This window comes from Lissotriton vulgaris, chromosome 2_1, assembly GCF_964263255.1.
Source record: "Lissotriton vulgaris chromosome 2_1, aLisVul1.2, whole genome shotgun sequence".
NCBI classification, from domain to species: Eukaryota; Metazoa; Chordata; class Amphibia; order Caudata; family Salamandridae; genus Lissotriton; species Lissotriton vulgaris.
In genome coordinates this window covers 283,304,221-283,319,141 of record NC_141687.1, presented here as the reverse complement: position 1 = coordinate 283,319,141, position 14,921 = coordinate 283,304,221, and the positions used below count along the sequence as shown (strand labels likewise).

The 14,921-nt window shown below is 47.2% G+C and overlaps 1 protein-coding gene across 1 annotated transcript in view; it reads left to right on the top strand.

Annotated features, from left to right (window-relative positions):
* Positions 1–14,921, top strand: part of LOC147729973 (uncharacterized) — a 1,004,770-nt gene that overhangs the window by 535,076 nt on the left and 454,773 nt on the right. The window lies entirely within an intron of this gene.

Genomic DNA, 14,921 nt, shown 5'->3' with positions numbered 1-14,921 from the left:
CTGTTTCCTTACGTGACTGAATCGTGCAGGTGTATTTGACTTTTGCTTAGCCGTCTTGGCCTTCCAGCAGAGCTAGCCTTCCATTATTCTGAGAATGCCCATTCAGTGTTTTAGGGCCCATGCCTTCCACTTCTGGTGTAATTGTCCGTACTTTTGTAGCCCCAACCCTTTAGAGGCATCAGCATGTGGCCTGACACCTAACAGATACCTGCTCAGCCATCTGATTCTTTCACAAACACTGACAGCTAGCCTGACGCCATCCTTCATCTATTTTGCTTTCCATAAAGACCCACCTGACGTCTAACGTGTTTGGCTCAGGCCCAACCAACACTGTCTTTCAGGGAGGTTAGCAGATCTGGGTTGAATCCATCATCATTCTATAGCTCACTTCGCCATCCCAGTTCAGACACAGCTATATGCAAATCAGTTTTTGACCCTATGCCTCATGGGAACAATCCAGCCCGAACTGCCAAGCCATGTCTTCCCTGGACCAGAAACAAGCATCCTGGGACCGGTTTCGGAGTAACACCCCTCATCAGCCAGGTTAGCTTGAATTCAGTGGCAAAGTGAGCAAGGGACCCACATCTGGGCATACCCTTCCAACTTAGTGCGAACAAAGCAAACACAAGGATATGATGGATGGAGCGCTCAAACTTTTCAGACACTCACCCCCAGTTACAGATCTGGTTTGAATCCATCATCGTTCTGTAGCTCACTTCGCCACCTCAGTTCAGACCCCGCTATATGCAAATCAGTCTTGACCCTGGTCCTCCTGGGAACAGTCTAGCCCGAACTGCCAAGCCAGGTCTTCCCTGAACCGGAAACAAGCACCCTGGGACCGGTTTTGGATAACACCCCTTATCAGCCAGGCTAGCTTGAATCCAGTGGCAAAGTGAGCAAGGGACCTACCTCTGGGCATACCCTGCCACATTAAGGTGAACAAAGCAAGCACAAGGAGATGATGGACAGAGCGCTGTAACTTTTCGGACACTCATCCCCAGTTACCGATGTGGGTTGAATCCATCATCGTTCTTTAGCTCCCTTCGCCACCTCAGTTCACCTCAGCTATATGCAAATCAGTCTTGACCCTGTGACTCATGGGAACAGTCCAGCCCGAACTGCCAAGCCGGGTCTTCTCTGAACCGGAAACAAGCAACCTGGGACCGGTTTCAGGGTAACACCCCTCATCAGCAAGGCTAGCTTGAATCCAGTGGCAAAGTAAGCAAGGGACCCACGTCTGGGCATACCCTGCCAACTTAGGGCAAACAAAGCAAACACAAGGAGATGATGGACGGTGCGCTGAAACTTTTCAGACACTCACCCCCAGGAAGTTAGCCTGTTGATGGTCATGTCACTAACACACATAGAACTCTGCTCTTTTTGCATCTTTCTTTCATTTATCTCTTTGGTATACCTTTCCAACTTTGCATTAATATATTCTAATATCTTTTCCCATTTAGTTGGTTGTGTTTTCTAGGATAATTCCTTCTTTAGTTGTGCAATTTCTTCCTCAAATTTTTTAAAAACTCTAGACAGTTCTTCAATAAATAGAACCAGATCCCGTGAATATTTGTTTAATATGCATACCAATAGTGTATATATTTTTTGCTGCTTTTCCACAAAATTAATTTTAGAGTAATTTGCCATCCACTTGGTATACGTTTCATTCAATGGTATTGTATTAATCTAGTTGCATTTAACCATTGATTGGTTTCTCGTTTCATAAAAATATTACAGTTGCTTAAGAGTTTTGGTTATATTGCCCGTGGATGTCATTTGCAATTTAGTTTCTTTTATCAAATGATATATCTTCTTGCCCTCTTTTTATTTAGCAACACTCTAGTTTTTATTTTTTGTACCATTCTCTTTGCATGCCGCTGTTTTCAAGCAGTAGTAGCCATCATGTTATCTCCCACAACCACCTGCGGTGTACTGTACGCAGGGTAAGGTACAAAGCTCAGTGATATTTCCTTGTGTCCCACATGATGAAGAGTTAAAGTTCAGATACTGCTTCTCAAAGGGCGGTCATACCTCTCTAGAACTGACATTTCTTTCTAGACTATGCTTCACTTATTCTCACCAGATGATCCTTCTGGGAGGTAATAGTTTGTTGCTCTTATGACTTTTGTTGCCTTGCGTCTTTGATCAAGTTCTTCTGTCATGGATGAAACTTGCCACAGGCTATAAACATCTTTGATTCTTTAACCAAGCAATTTGCTTTTCATCCAGCAACTTCATATTGCCATGTTAGCAAACAAAGCTGGGAAGACCATGTTAAAAAGCTCTACTTCAAAATGGACGTATCTCTTCCTGAAAATTATTGTTGTTCCAATCCCACCACAAATTCAATCCACCTGAAAGGAGCAGTAGAAAATTCAACAAATAACAGAGATATAGGAAGGCTTAATGACCTGCCGATACAGTCGGACTCATTCTCCAGCGATAGAGTCAAAAGGTTTATTAACAAACTTAAAACAGAAGGGGCACCAGGTCCCAACGGACTTCCCAATGCAGTTTTTAAATATAACGCTGATTTTTGGGCCCTCCAGCTCTCTGCCCTGTTTAACCAAGTTTTTGCCCGTAAGCAGCAGCCTCTATCATGGAACGGTAATATCATCCACCCCATTTTCAAAAAGGGGGACAGGAGACTGCCACAGAACTATCGTCTAATATCTTTGATAGACGTGGAAGCCAAACTATACGCATCCTGCATTCTGGAGGAAATACAGGAATGGGTGGATAATAACAATCTAATCCCCAGTTATCAAACAGGTTTTCGAAAAGGGACAGGGACAACAACAAATCTCACAGCCCTAGCACTCCTGATAGAAAGAGCCAAAACGAAGAACAGCCGGTTATACGGCTGCTTTATCGACATCAGAGCAGCCTTCGACCGAGTTAGTAGGGGGAGACTTTGGGCAAAACTCAAGAAGTGGGGGCTGTCAACAAACCTTCTCAACTCACTAATGCTCCTCTACACGGACACTTGGGCAAGGGTTAAACAAGGACAGGGCACAAGTCTCACTTCAAAAATTCCAACCAAAGACGGACTGAAACAGGGCTGTGTCCTGGCTCCTTGCTTATTTAACTTATACCTCGCCGATCTAGGGAAAAAACTTGGTCAAGTTGTAAGTCATGCTCCGAACCACTGCAATACCCCAATGCCAATCATTCAGTTTGCAGATGACATTGTCCTTTTAAGCCAAACTCCAATTGGGCTGCAAAGGCTGATAAATGCTCTACAACTCTACTGTGAGGAAGTACATCTGGAACTTAATAGAGACAAGACAAAAGTAATACGTCTTGTAGAGCGAAAATCAATCAAATACAATTGGACATGTAACCACCTTGCAATAGGGGAACAGCTGCACTATCGGTATCTGGGGGTCACCATCGGCAAACATAATTAAAAAAAACAACACTCTGCGGTGTTAAAAGCTAAGTCCCAGACGTTAATCTACGGATACAGGCGTCTCTTGCAAAAACTGGATGGTCCAAATTATACCCATCTTTTAAAAGTAATGGCCGCTCAGGTTTTACCCACATTATCGTACGGGCTGGTAACATGGCTTGGAGGGGAGGCCGGTCTACTAAATACTCTACAAAACAAAATTTATAAAGAAGTATTCAAACTGCCTAAATGCTCCTCACCAGCGCAGGTGAGATTAGAATTTGGGCTTCAAAATCAAAATTTCAGGGCCAAGTCAACTTTTGTTAAATTTTGCCACAAACTTCGTGCCGCCGACCCAGACACTCTAAATAATCTTTGTTGGCAAGCAATCAATACAGATCCCACTCAGCCCTGGGCCATTAATTTGGAGAAATATCTTGTGGACTTCGATCTGCCAGTTACATGGAATAAAAAAGTTGATCAAGCCAGTTTCTGCAAAATAGTAAATTCTATTGCCAAAAGGAAGTCTGTTCTAGAAGACAAACAAACATTGTCCCATCGACGTCATGCCTGGTCAGTCATTTCTTCTTACTCACTCCAACAACCTCAGGCCTATTTGGCAACCCATTTTAGCCACTATTTAAAAAAATACCTTATCAACCTCCGTATGGGCCTTCATGAATCTAAGGATTTACTACCTTCCTGGAAACCTCAAGATGATTGCCCAAAATGTCGACTCTGCGGATATCATACTGAATCTCTAGTTCATTTGTTTTGTGTATGTCCATCCCTTATGGTATCTAGAAGACGCTTTATACGGGACATATTGAACAACCTGAATATAAGAACATGTCGCCAGGCCGTTATTTTCTGGCTGGGAGGTTCATCTCTGATCCTGACCTGTCGGGGTCTCAAATTTATGATGGAAATTAGAAAGCAGCTACAGGCCTCCCAATGATCATTTTACATATTGCTTTGCCCCTACCCTCTTTGCTAGTGACCCTCAGCCCACTCTATAAATCCTTATCTTGTAAGAGGGGGCGGGTTTCGAGTATAGCTTTAGTTTTAACTCTTTTTTAAAATTGTTATTTTCTTGTTTTTATAATGTAACCTGGTTAATCTTACCTTTCTTATTGTAAGGATTTTTATTAATTCAACAATAAAAACATATTGTATTGTATTGTATTGATATCCAGACTTGCAGCATATTGCCATGTGTGGAAATGTGTAAAAATATTTTAAAAATAAGTTTATTGTAAATGTATTTGTATCTTTTCTGCATTATGAGGGGTATTTGTGTCTTTAAGTTACACAAAACACGATTTTAAAACAGAGGGGTAAGCTTGATTGGTACATTTAAAATGCATTAATAGGTCTCCTCTGTGAGAATTATTTATGGTGCAGTTGTTTGTTTTCCACGCAATGGCCACACCGGCGTGCCTGTGCATACAGGCCATCCTGGAATGTTTTTTTTCTGCAAACTAAGAAAAGCAATTTCAACATGTCTGTCATCTGCACGCATGCATGCAGCTCGGTAGCAATTGTCCGCTGAATAGCCTTCTCTACAGTAAACCAGCATTGGCAAAGACAATATATTTCACCTACACGAAAGCTATTGGCTTTGCCAGTGTCTTTTCGCCATGTTGTACAGAAGGGTGGAGTGAAGTAGAGGAGTGGGATGGAGTAGAGTGGAGTGGACTGGCATAAAGTAGAGTGGACTGACGTAGAGTAGAGTGGCATAGACTGTAGTGGAGTTGACTACAATGGAGTGGCATGGCGTAGACTGGTGTGGATTGGCGTTGAGTGGCTTGGAGTGGAGTAGAGGGGTGTATAGTGGCACTGTGTGGAGTGGGGTAGAGTGGCACTGTGTGGAGTGCCATAGAATGGAATGACATAGAGTGCAGTGGTGCAGAGTAGAGTGACGTTTACTGCACTGGGTTAGAGTGGTGTACAGTACAGTACAGTGGCATAGAGTACTGTGGTACAGAGTAGTGGCCCAGAGTAGAGTGACATAGAGTACAGCGGTGCAGAGTGCACTGGTGTAGAGTACAGTCGCAAGGAGTAGAGTGCATTGGCTTAGGGTCCAGTGGCGAAGAGTAGAATAATGCAGAGTAGACTGGCATAGAGTGCAGTCGCCCAGTGCAGAGTGGTGCAGCATAGAATTCAGTGGTGCAGAGATGATTAGCGTGTCGTAGAGCGCAGTGGTGCTGACTAGAGTGCAGTGGAGTAGAGTGGTGCACAGTAGAGTGGCATAGAGTGGAATGGTGCAGAGTAGAGTGCAGTGGCATAGGGTGGTGCAGAGTAGAGTGGTGTGAAGTGCAGTAGCATAGACTAGAGTGGTGTAGAGAAGAGTGGTCTGGCATAGAGTGCAGTGGAATAGAATAGAGAGGCGCAGAGTAGATTGTTGTAGAGTGCGGTGGCATAGAGGGGCGCAGAATAGAGTGGTGTAGAAACATAGAGTGGTACACCAGTGTAGAGTGCAGTGGTGTAGAGTGCAACAGCATAGAGTGACGAAGAGAAGAGCATAGTGGTGTGGAGATCAGAGGCGTGGTGAGCAGTCGCATGGAGTGGTGCATTGAAGAGCAGAGTGGCATAGAATGCAGTGGCATAGGGTAGAGTGGCGCAGAATGGTGTATAGTGCAGTGCAGTAGAGTGGTGCAGAGAAGAGTAGAGTGGCATATGGAGCTGTGGCGTGGAATAGAGGGGTGTAGAGTTCTGCAAAGTAGAATGCCTCTGTGTAGAGTGGTGCAGTGGTGTAGAGTGCAGTAGGGTAGAGTGGTACATCGTAGAGAGGTGTTGCATTAAGTGCAGTGGCATAGAGTCAATTAGAGTAGCGTAGAGTGCAGTGATGCAGACTAGAGTAAAGTGGAGTTGCGTGCTGCACAGTAGAGTGGTGTAATGTGCAGTGGTGCAGAGTAGAGTGCGGTGCAGAGAGTAGTGCAGTGGCATATAGTGGTACAGAGTAGAGTGGCATAGAGTAGAATGGTGCAGAGAAGAGTGGACTGGCAGAGAGTGCAGTGGCATAGAGTAGATTGGTGCATAGTAGAGTGGCGTAGAATGCAGTGGAGTAGAGGGGTGCAGGGTAGAGTGGTGCAGAGTCATAGAGTTATGCAGCGCATAGAGTGTAGTAGTGTAGAGTGCAGTGGTGTAGAGTGGTACAGAGAAGAGTGGAGTGGCGTAAAGTGCAGTGATGTAGAATGCAGTGGCTTAGAGTAGAGTGGCATAAAGAGCAGTGGGGTATAGTGTAGTGGCGTAGAGTGGCTTAAAGTGCAGTGGTGCCGAGTAGAGTGCAGTTGATCAGAGTGTTGTAGAGAGCAGTGATGGAAAATAGGGTAGACTGGTGCAGCAGTGTTCAGCAGTGTACAGTGGTGCAGCGGAAAAGAGTGCAGTGACATATAATGGTGCCGAGAAAAACGAGTGGTGTGGAGTGCAGGAAAGGCAGCATTAGCATTCCATCGCGCATTACTGTCGGCGTGTAACAGGGCTTGCAGCACGATTTTAAAAATACCGATTTTTCGATCTTTGTTAATTTAATTTCTTAGCCCCTGATTTTAATACTCATTATTGCGCCCACATACTTGCATCATAATTGTGCCCCCACCGCTTCTTAGAGCGGAGTAAAGCGTGTGTCTACCGGCTACTCGTGGCGTCTTGCCGCCATCTTGGGTGGGACCGGGACCTCCTGTGTGCCATTCGCCTGAGCGCTCTAGTGCTCAGCCAGTAGATCAGGTGAGCCTCAGGTGAGCCTCTATTTAATCCTCACCCCTCCCGCGCAGCGGTGACGCGCAGCGGGCGCGCCTGACTCGCGCCAGAGTCTGCCCGTCCGCGCCCGTCAGCGCTAAGGAGGAGTGTGAGGCGGGAGGCTCTGTGCGACCTTCGTCACTTCCCTTCATTTTCGTATCAGGTATGTCAAGAGAATTCTTGCTGTCCTATAATGGGCCCCGAGACCATTGCAAAAATGTCCTACTCCCCCAGAATTGGCATGGCCCCGTTTGTTGTACCCAATGTCGCATGATATTAACTCCGGAGCTTCCTATGGAAACATCTTTGGATTCCCTCACTATACGGGGTGGATTAATCAATGCACGATCTCTACTTTAGAATGCCCAGAATATCTATGACCTTATTGTCGATTCTCATCTGGACTGGCTTTTGGTCACAGAAACATGGCTAAAGCCTTGGTGTAATCCCGATCTAGCCATAGCCCTCCCACATAATTTTCTTATCCAACGTTTGGATAGACCTGAACAACGGGGAGGGGGCTTGGCGATCATCTACCGCAACACTCTCAAGTGTTCATCTCAAGAACTGACGGATATTAAGGGAGCAGAAGCATTAGCATTCTCATTGGAGATCCATGATACCTTTGTCTTCTCTGGGGCCCTTATCTACCGCCCCCCAGGTCCACCTTCGAAGTTCTTGGAAACAGTAGGTGATGCTCTGAGTGAATTAGCACTCGGATTGTCCCACTTTTCAGTATTGAGTGACCTAAACTTGCACCTAGAGTCCCATAATGATCCTGGAGTAGGTTGCTTTTTGGATATTATTGATGTGTTAGGACTTTCACTTCTGAATCGGGAACCCACCCATCAGGCGGGACATCTATTAGACTGTATCTGTTCCAACTCTTCCAGTCTGAGGGTGAAACCCCCCAGTCCCCAGACATGGACGGATCATTATTTTATTCCTTTTAATATTGTATGGAACCTGAAATCCATCACTAATCCCACAATGCGGATAAATAAAGCCAAAACTAAATTTACCCCTAATTGGAAATCTGTAGCTAGTAGACCTGACGTAATTGATAAACTAAAAGACAATCTACCAGTTCTTACTGATCTTACCTCGACTGATAATCAGACTTTCTGTGACTGGATTGCCAGAGCAGGAATCCTGCTAAGCTCACCCAGAAACAATGACTCTAAAACTAGCAGGACTAAAAAGAGTGCCCCCTGGTTCTCAATGACTCTGAAACTTGAACTAGGTGAGGTCAGAGTACTGGAACGGAGGTGGCGCCGAAATTATGACGCCACCGCACGTAACATCTATATAGCAGCTAGACGGAAGTACCACGCAGGAATAAAATCTGCAAAAAAAATCCATTACTTACAGGCCATATCTATGGAAGGCCAGGAACAAAAGGCAATTTTCAAGATTGTCAAGGATTTTATAAATCCTTCAGCTTTATCGCAAGAGATTCCTCCATCTCAAGATCTCTGTAATGCGATTTCCAACTATTTTGATAACAAACTTCTTGCTATCGTGAAGACTTTTCCGTCAGGAGCAATTGCAACTGTGGAAACCGAACAGATTGGGGAGATGACGATCCCCCCCCTGCTTTGAGGAATTTGCCCCAGTATCCCTTGAGGAAACCTCCAAGGCTATCTTGGCTTGTAAATCGGGATCTCCTTTTGATCCCTGTCCCCCCCCCCGGTGTTACATATCCTAGTAGAGATGGCTAATCCTATAATCAACAGGATTATTAATTCCTCTCTAGCTACGGCAAGCATTCCTAATGATTGGAAGCTTGCAGCTGTCAAGCCACTCCAAAAAAAGGAACTCGCTGATCCCACCACCCTTTCCAATCTGCGGCCTATTTCCCTGCTGTAGGAGAGTAGGGTCTGCAATCCTATGATCACCCAGATTTTTTGCTTTTGTTTCACTGGTTTACGACTTTCTCTGGCTGTGGGCCTGCCAATCAGACCCACAGCCTGGCTGTTCTCTTTCTAAATTACCTCATGTACCCTAGGTGCATCTACCAATTGGTACTGGGCCACCTTATCAGACCCTGTAACTCAGGGCATAGGTGTACCCAGGGCTGCCAGGGGCTGCAGCATGTATTATGCCACCCCTGGCTGGCCCCCTAAATTCGACACAACTGGCTGCATGACAGCTGGGGCAAAGTCGTGTAATCACCCTTTGCTGTAGGTGTAGTATACCTATACCTAACCCTAAAATGGACACACAGATTCCTATCAGTCACTCCTATGGCAGGCCTTGACAATCCTGAAGGCAGAGTGCTGGGAATCGTGTGAGATGGTGCTCTGGCACGAGCTGAGCCTGTCTGCAGCTTGCGGAATCAAGTCCTAATAGCTGTTCCATGATATCGCATACCATATACTCTTAAGTGCATTATAATCCTCGCGGTTAAATGCTATCTTTGGTATTGCTTTATCAAAACATGTCGAGTAAGGTGTCATACGAATTGGAATACTAACCCCTCGCCAATCCTGGCGACGGGGTTAGCATTCCACCCTTCTAGAGGGACACGACATGTATGTAACTGTGAACCCCGGTTAAAGTTAACTGAAGCCTCAGCTCCACAAAATGGATGCTGCCACCACAGACACGAGTCTGACCCCCTACAGCTGGGAGTCCTTCCAGCGAGGGGAGCCTGGACAAAGGGTTTCCTGTCAGGGGCGGTGCTAGCACCGTCCCAGACATGGTTTTGTGTATCCTGGGTAGGCAGGGCTTTACAGGAAGGTGACTGCTGAGTGGCACCCCGGTGCTCACTACGCATAGGCCGGTCTGAACCAGTTCCAGGGGCACACCAGCCCCTGGCCTGGGGAAGTCCGGCATGGCTGAGGGGTGTAACCACCCCCCACCTAGTCCCACCCATAGGCAGGACCTAGTCACCGGGTCAGCCCCCTTTTTTAGTATAAAGATGGGAGCGGGCCCCCTGTTAAAATTAGATCATCTTTGGAATCAAGATACCACTTTCTTCGAAAGGACTTCACGATTTCTTCTTCAAGATTCTCCCTTGTGGCTAAGGAGTAGTCACCCTGCATCCGCAGGCACCATCCTAAAGAACACTGCGGTCTGCTGCAAGTCCTTCATCACGAATCCGACGACCCAGCTCGACGAGACCCGGCTTCCCTGGCACCTCTGACCTCTACTCACCTCTACAGCCCAGCTGAGAACCGTGAGTGCGACGAGACCTCAAGGGACCGACGATCGCCAAGACTGCACGACATCTTTACTGCAAGCCCACCGTGTCCTCCACTGGTGAGTGCTTTGGGGTCCGAGAAGCCCCGACCCTGCGCAGCTCCAGCACCCAAGATCAGCCCCCCTGCATCTCCACGATCGGCGTGGGGCCCTTCTGCTGTTTGCTGTGCACCGCGTTGTTTGGCTACTAGCCGGCTGGCTTGTGGCCTTCTGAACGACGCCCAACGACTTCACGACTGCTGGTCTGGTTGATCCAGGCTGGCCTTTGCTTCCTTCTTCAAGAGAGGCACCCCGGACCCTCCTGGTCCACTCCAGACGCCATTTTAGGTCCACCGCGTGGGCTTGAATTTGCCAAGGCTTTGTTGCCCAATCCTGGGTCCAGCGACGCCGACAGCTTCTAACTTCGTGGGACAGCTCGATCCTCCATCCTGGTCGCCGACAACGCCTCCTGGTCCGCGAGATCTTCGAGCTACAGCGTCACCCACTCACCTAGTCGAGGTGGCTACCATCCGGTGCCCTCCTGGTGCCCACTGACTACTGGCTAGTAGTCTCGAACTTGGTCCCCTCTGCTTTCAGGTGTCATCTATCTTCAAGATCCAGGCTTGGATCCAACTGAACTTTCTTCACTGGTCACCGGCCAGCATCTTTTCTTCCGGCTCCTGGTCCGTCTACGAGGATTCCCGACGTCTTTTCAGACCTATGCAGCTGCAGCCCCTGGGCTAGGTAACTTCGGCATTTCGGTGCCCCAGCATAGCCTCACTATCCAAGGGTCAGGATCCACTTTCGTTTTCTCCCTACCAGGTCGGGTTCGCCCGAGAACACTAACTTTCTATTTCCTAGCTACCATAGACTTTTGTCCCGCATCTCGCGTGAGAGTGCACACACTGCACCCGAGTCCCCTAGGCCTCCTAGAAGTAATCTAACGATTCCCTAGTCAAGTCCTAGCGATTCCAAAAGCTATTAGTACTGTACTTACCTGCTAGGAATTTCGCATTCCACTTTCAGAGTATATGGTTTTCCGTGCCCCTCGGGCATTTGTATATACTGTGCTAACTTAAGTATTTTTGTAAGAGTTTTGGTTTGTGCTTAGTACCCTGTCCTCATAAAGAGTACAGGGCTGTTGTGATCTTTAAATAAATAACTGTTTATTTTCATAACACTTGTGTGGTGTCCTTTCACTTGGTATTCAAGGGGTATATGTGTGGTAAACAGCTGGCTTAACACGCCCTCTCGAGTCTTTAGCCTTAGACTGCTCGTATCCACGCTACTAGGATAGCTGGTCTATAAGGTTGACTTACAACCAATCATCAATAAGGGTTGCTGGACTGATACATAGTGTTCACTAGAATAGTGAGCACTGCATATCAGGCCACCTTCTCACATTGGTGAGCAGCGGTTGGGATTTGAGCTTGCTGTTGTTTTACCACACGTATCCTAAGAATATCTTGTTGAAAGATCACATAAGTACTGTTAGGTACACATAACTAAAGCTTAGAATACTCTGAGTTCTACTGAACCAGCTGTTGTAGCTCCTCAAGGCTTAGCACACCTTGGCTGCAACTCTTAGCAAGGGATCAGTAGGTAAACACATAGTGTAGGTAGGTGCATCACTTACACCACACTAGAAACAGTATGTCGGACAAAGGAGGAAACACTGAGGTTCCCCTTGTGTCAGTTGACCCTCCACAGGTCATCTCTTCAAGATATACTGCGCTTAGCTTCCATGAGTTACGACAAGTGTGTACCTCTAGGAAGATTAAGCAGGGGTCTAACCCCACAACTGCCTTTCTGATTGGTCTCTTAGAGACTCATGATGCAAGGAGGGCTGGTAACCCAGACCCTTCTAATTCAGATGGCAACATGCCCTCCTTACAGGGTCCCTTTGATGCCCAGGACCATCCTCTTCAGGAAGCAGATGATGCTGATGATGAGGATGATGATTTGGTATCAGGGGATGAGGCAGAAAAGGAACAGGTAGAAGTCAACAGACTAACCAGGTCCAACTTAAGCAGACATGAGATGGGCACTAGGGGACCCTTGGGGCCACTCTCAGGTCAGCTTAACATTGGGAATGGACGAGATAGATCTCTATCAAGAGGCTCTATCAGATCCCTTCATACCAATGGCTCTCAACGTTCCTCTCAAAGGGGAATGACATCTCCCCAGAGGAGAATGTATGAAGCTAAGGAAAAGGCAGCCAATCTGAGGATTGAAAGGGAAGAACTTGCCCTGGCCAAAGAGAGGCTTGCCTTTGCTAGAGAGCAACAATTGAGTGGGACAGTCCCCACTGGTGGCAGCATTGTACCTAGCAATAGGGAAAGGAGTTTTGATACAAAACACCTTGGTAAGATAGTGCCCCCCTTTAAACAAGGGGATGACATCCACAAATGGATTACTGCTTTGGAGAGGGCCTGCACTGTGCAAGGTGTTCCCCCAAGTCAGTGGGCAGCTATCTTGTGGCTCTCCTTTGAGGGTAAAGGAAGAGACAAGCTCCTCACCACAAGGGTGGAGGATGCTAATGATTACCAAGTCTTGAAAAATGCACTGGTTGATGGGTTTGGCCTAACCACTGAGCAGTACAGGGTGCTGTTCAGGGATACCCAGAAAACTCAGTCTCAAGATTGGGCTGACTTTGTAGATTGTGCCACTAAGGCTTTTGAGGGCTGGTTGCTGGGCAGTAAGGTTACTGATTATAAAGGATTGTACAATTTGATGATGAGAGAGCAAATTTTAAACAATTGTCAGAACCAGTTGTTGCATCAGCATCTTGTTGACTCAGATCTGACCTCTCCCCAAGAATTGGGAAAGAAGGCAGACAGATGGGTTAGAACAAGAGTTAAACAGAACCAGGGCCAGAATCAAGGTGGTCAGAAGAAAGCAGACCAGAAGGGTAAGGATTCGAAAGGGGAACAAAATGACCAGAAGTCTTCGACAGGTCCCCAACAACCCAAAGAGGGTGGGGGTCAGGCTCCCCAAAAGAAGAAAGAAGGCCAATCTAAAAGGTGGTGCCAATACTGCAAAAGTAAAACTCACTGGTTTAGTGAGTGCACCAAGAAAGGAGGAGGGCAGACTCCTGCCACTGCAGCCCCTAAGGCACCTGTGCCCCCTAGTACAGCCAGCAGTGGTAGTGCACCTCCCAAGGGTTTAGTAGGGTTAACCCTGGGTTCTGAGGGGAGTGACAACTTAGTTGGCACCCTCACTCAGGCTGTCCTTGTCAGTACAGGGGATATGGATATGTCCCCTGAAATAAGTCCCAATACTTTGGGCAAATACAGACAGACACCTTTTATTAATGGAAAAATGGCTCAGGCCTATAGGGACACTTGTGCCAGTGTCACAATGGTGACACCTAGCTTTGTGGACCCTGGACAGATCATGCCAGGTACAGAATTCCTGGTGACCAATGCAAGCAATGTCACTACCAATCATAGTATGGCAATTGTAGCTTTCTCCTGGGGAGGGGTAACTGGCCAAAAGAAGGTTGTAGTTAGTTCAGACCTCCCAGTGGATTGTTTGTTGGGCAATGATTTGGAGTCATCACAATGGTCAGAAGTGGAGCAGAGGACTCATCTGGAAATGTTAGGTTTGCCAGCACATGTGTTTGCTGTGACTAGGTCACAGGCCAGAAGATGCCCCACTGAACAGGTGCTGGATCCTGGAACAATGGACCAGACACCTTCCAAGAAAAAGAGCAGTAGGGTTAAGGCTGTGCCTTCCCCCTTGCCCCAGGTTGTGGATCAAGTCTCAGAGGAGGCTGACCTGCAGGAATTGAGGGAAACTGAGCCTAGAGAGTTTGAACTTGATCAAGTTGAATTCTTGGGTTCAGGGGGACCCTCAAGGGAAGACCTGGGGAAGGACCAGTTAGGCTGCCCTTCTCTTGAACCCCTCAGACAGCAGGCTGCTGCTGAGGCTGCTGGGAACGCCACAGGTACCCACAAGGTATACTGGGAAGATGGACTCCTGTACACTGAGTCAAGAGACCCCAAGCCTGGCATGACCAGGAGGCTGGTTGTACCCTTGTCTCAGAGAGGTTTCCTACTTACCTTGGCCCATGAGATTCCCTTAGCAGGACACTTAGGCCAGACAAAGACTTGGGACAGGCTTGTCTCACACTTTCACTGGCCTCACATGAATGAGGATACCAAGGAGTTTTGTCGCTCCTGTGTCACTTGCCAAGCCAGTGGTAAGTCAGGTGGCACAACAAAGGCCCCCCTTATACCAATGCCTGTGGTGGGGGTGCCCTTTGAAAGAGTGGGGATTGACATTGTTGGTCCAATGGAACCCCAGACAGCATCAGGGCACAAGTTTATACTGGTGGTAGTGGATCATGCCACCAGGTATCCTGAAGCTATTCCACTTAGGACCACCACAGCCCCTGTGGTGGCAAGGGCCCTAGTTGGAGTGTTCTCCAGAGTGGGCTTCCCTAAGGAGGTTGTCTCTGACAGAGGTGCAAACTTCATGTCAAGCTATTTAACTGCTATGTGGAAGGAGTGTGGTGTCAATTACAAATTCACTACACCCTATCACCCACAATGCAATGGGCTTGTTGAAAGGTTCAACAGGACCCTAAAAGGGATGATTCATG